This window comes from Lipotes vexillifer, unplaced genomic scaffold (assembly GCF_000442215.2).
Source record: "Lipotes vexillifer unplaced genomic scaffold, Lipotes_vexillifer_v1.1 scaffold1201, whole genome shotgun sequence".
Lineage (NCBI taxonomy): Eukaryota > Metazoa > Chordata > Mammalia > Artiodactyla > Lipotidae > Lipotes > Lipotes vexillifer.
In genome coordinates this window covers 545,779-549,327 of record NW_006783542.1, presented here as the reverse complement: position 1 = coordinate 549,327, position 3,549 = coordinate 545,779, and the positions used below count along the sequence as shown (strand labels likewise).

The 3,549-nt window shown below is 52.9% G+C and overlaps 1 non-coding gene across 1 annotated transcript; it reads right to left on the bottom strand.

Moving 5' to 3' along the window:
• Positions 1 to 113: 113 nt before the first annotated feature.
• TRNAE-UUC (transfer RNA glutamic acid (anticodon UUC)) lies at positions 114 to 186 on the bottom strand. The gene has a single exon. It is a non-coding gene; the product is annotated as a tRNA-Glu (tRNA).
• Between the last annotated feature and the right edge of the window lie 3,363 nt (positions 187 to 3,549).

The following is a 3,549-nucleotide window of genomic DNA, read 5'->3' as shown; positions in this document are numbered from 1 at the left end:
CATGCCGAGGGGACCAGAGTCACGGGTGCTCGTTTTGTGGAACGGCTTGGGCTACTTATACTGTTTTCTCTTTTTTTTTTTTTGGCCGCGCCTTGGACCTTGCAGGATCTTAGTTCCCCGACCAGGGATTGAACCCGGAGCCCCGGCAGCGAAAGCACCGAGTCCTAACCACTGGACCATCAGGGAAGTCCCCTCTATTGTTTTCCTTTCCTCTTATAAACAGGACTGGTAGGAGAATCTAGTCTGGGGCTGTGTCTGGGGGGTGACAGTTCATAGGTCAAGGGCAATGTGTGTCCAGAGTGAGAGCTGGGGACCTAAGCATGCCCAGGTGGACATGACTGCTTATGGGTCAGGAGAGGAGCCCGGGAGGGGATCTGAAATGGGCCGAGCCAAGGAAATTAGTGTCAGGGCAAAGAGAGTGGTGGAAAGGGCCCGATACCGTAGACAGAGGCCTCCCCGTCGTAATGAAGTCGGATGAGGCTGCAGGGCGTCCTCCGAGTTACCTTCTCCAGAGTGGACTTTTGCCAGCACGCACTGCAGGTAGAGGCCAGACTGCAGGGAGGGGACCTGGGGAGGCGAGACTCACTTTTTCAATAATGTAGAGAGTTGGGAGAATGTGGAAGGTTGCTAGGAGAGTGAGGGCTAAGAGAACGCTTTATTATTTAATTAAAAAAAATTCTTTTTTGGAGTGTATTTGATTTACAATGTTGTGTTAGTTTCAGGTGTACAGCACAGTGATTCAGTTATACCTATACATATATTCATTCTTTTTCAGATTCTTTTCTCGTGTAGGTTATCACAGAACACTGGGTGGAGTTCCCTGTGCTAGACAGTAGGTCCTCGTTGGTTATCTATCTCATATATAGTAGTGTGTGTATGAAAAGAATGCTTTGAAACTAAACAGAAGGAGAATTCTGCAGCCCTTGTTTAGGCTGGAGAGGCGGTTGAAAAGGAGAGATTGGAAACAGAAGTGCCTGCTGAGAGGATGCTTCATGGAACAAGGCCCCGGGGGATTCAGGAGGGGATGCTCTGAGGCCAGATCCAGGACCTCACCGTGGACAGAGGAGGGGCAGGCGGAGGCAAGTGAGCTTCCTGCAAGCCCGTAGTGTGTCTTCCACGTGTCCTCACCGTGCAGCGGTGCCTGGCCCACAGCGGGTGAGGTCTTGGGGGGCAGGTGGGGAGATGCACGTAGAGCCCCGAGAGCTGAGAGTTCTGGCTCTGTCTGTGTTCATAGGCCAGGGGGCAAGACCATGTATTGAAGATGCAGGAGTGAGGGGTGGGGGCTTGGAGAGGGAGCTGCAGGTGGGGTGGCAGGGGGACCACTGAGGGAGGTGAGAGAAGAGGTTGGAGACGCATCTGCACCGCACGGAAGGCCCTCCGAGGTTGGGGACCAGGAAGGCAGAGGCTACATCCATGGGATGGGGGTGCAGGGGCGCGTCTCCTCCAGGTGCCGCCGCCAGGGTGGGAAGACTTGGCCAGCCAGGGTGAGGGATCCAGGTGGCAAGAGGGCGGGGCTCCTCTCAGTTTCCAGCATTGGCTTTCCAGTCCCCCATGTGAAAGCTCAGCTCCTGAGCTCAGCTCTTGACCTTAGACGAGAAGGGCAGAGTGCAGCCCTCTGGCCTCACCCCCAGGGGATGTGCACCCTACAGGTAGTGACCGTGTGCTGACCCTGGCAGGCAGACATTGAACTCATAATAATAAAATCAGCATTATCACTATTTTGTTGATCTATTCTATAAAACACACGGTACTAACTCCATGTAAAAAATACGACTTCAAGGGCTTCCCTGGTGGCGCAGTGGTTGAGAGTCCACCCGCCGATGCAGGGGACATGGGTTTGTGCCCCGGTCCGGGAGGATCCCACGTGCCGCGGGGCGGCTGGGCCCGTGAGCCGTGGCCGCTGAGCCTGCGCGTCCGGAGCCTGTGCTCCGCAACGGGAGAGGCCACGACAGTGAGGGGCCCGCGTACCGCAAAAAAACAAAAAACAAACAAACAAACAAACAAAAAACGACTTCTGAACAAGTTCCATAGAATCGGTCTCTTTTTTTCTTTTCTTCTTTTTAGCCGAGCCGTGCGGCTTGCGGGATTTTAGTTCCCCAACCAGGGACGGAACCCGTGCCCTCGGCAGTGAAAGCTTGGAGTCGTAACTACTGGACCACCAGGGAATTCCCAAGTTGGTCTCATTAATTGTAGTTATTACATTCATGTTTGAAGCTCCTTGGATAATGCCAGCTCTTTGCGGGTTGTTATCCCTAGAGATTTGCTGTTCATTTAATGTACTTGGAGCATCCCTGAGCACCAGCTCTGGAAGCCAGGTCCTCTGGATTTGAATACTGACCTTACCCTCGGTGCCTGACGTGCTTGGACCAGTTGCCACGCCTCCGAGTTACGAGGTTAAATGCACTAACGCGTGTGACGTGACGGCACAACCCCTCAGACCTGGTCAGCTCTCAGTCAAGGTGAGCATATCCACTGCCAACAAATATTCTCCTACTGTGTACCACGTAGTTTAGATATATTGCCTGATTTCATACAATGGGCTAGACATTCCCTTCATTTTGTCGTCGAGGAAGCTGTGGCTCAGAGAGGACAGAGTTTGCCTTGTTGGCCGAGGGAGGGGCAGAAGGGTTTATGCTCGCAGTTGCCTGGCTTGACTCAGTGCACCTGGCTGCCTGGTCTGTACCGTCGCTGTGTCCCCAGAGCCCAGGACGCTGCCTGGCGCATAGGCTGAGCGTGTGAACGCTAGTCTCCTGACCCTGCCGGTTCCTTTGTTTGCTGGGCGCTTCAGCATTTGGCTTGCGTGGTACCACACCCCTCTCATCAGCACTAACCTCCTTGCTGTTAAGCCTTTGTTTGTGTGTTGCCAATCCCCACCCCCCGGGGCTGGATGGATGTATTCACATATGCAGCAACGGAGGTCCAGCCTGTTAGAATCCAGGTAGCACTTTCCAGAAAGATTGTTCTGAACAGCCAAGGATGAAGCGTCCTGACTTTCTTTGCTTTTAAAGATTCAGGTACCAAATGCACCCTTGGCCGGCTTGTCCTCTTCTGCTATCCAAGCAGAGTCGATTTACAACGTTGTGTTAGTTTCTGGTGTACAGCAAAGTGATTCACTCACACACATACCTACATTCTTTTTCATACTCTCTGCCATTATGCTTTATCACAGGATATTCAATATAGTTCCCTGTGCTCTGCAGTAGGACCTTGCCGTCCATCCATGCACCTGCTGACGCCAACCTCCCAGTCTTTCCCTCGTCCAACCTCCCTCCTCCTTGGCAACCACAAGTCTGTTCTCTCTGTCTCTGAGTCTGTTTCTGCTTTGATCCTTCTTAGCCAGGATCAAATGTATGGAAGTGTTTTCACGTTGGCAGCTCACCTGGAAGTGAACATGCAGCCCGCTTCCAAGACTGTTGCTACTTTCGTTTTTGGAGGCTCGTGGCTCAGAGGACAGAGCACAGGATGTGGGTTTGAGACCCTGAGCTTCCCTGGCCTCTAATTCCTCACTTATAAAGCTGGAGCGATGCTCTCCCCAAGGTCAGGAGAGAC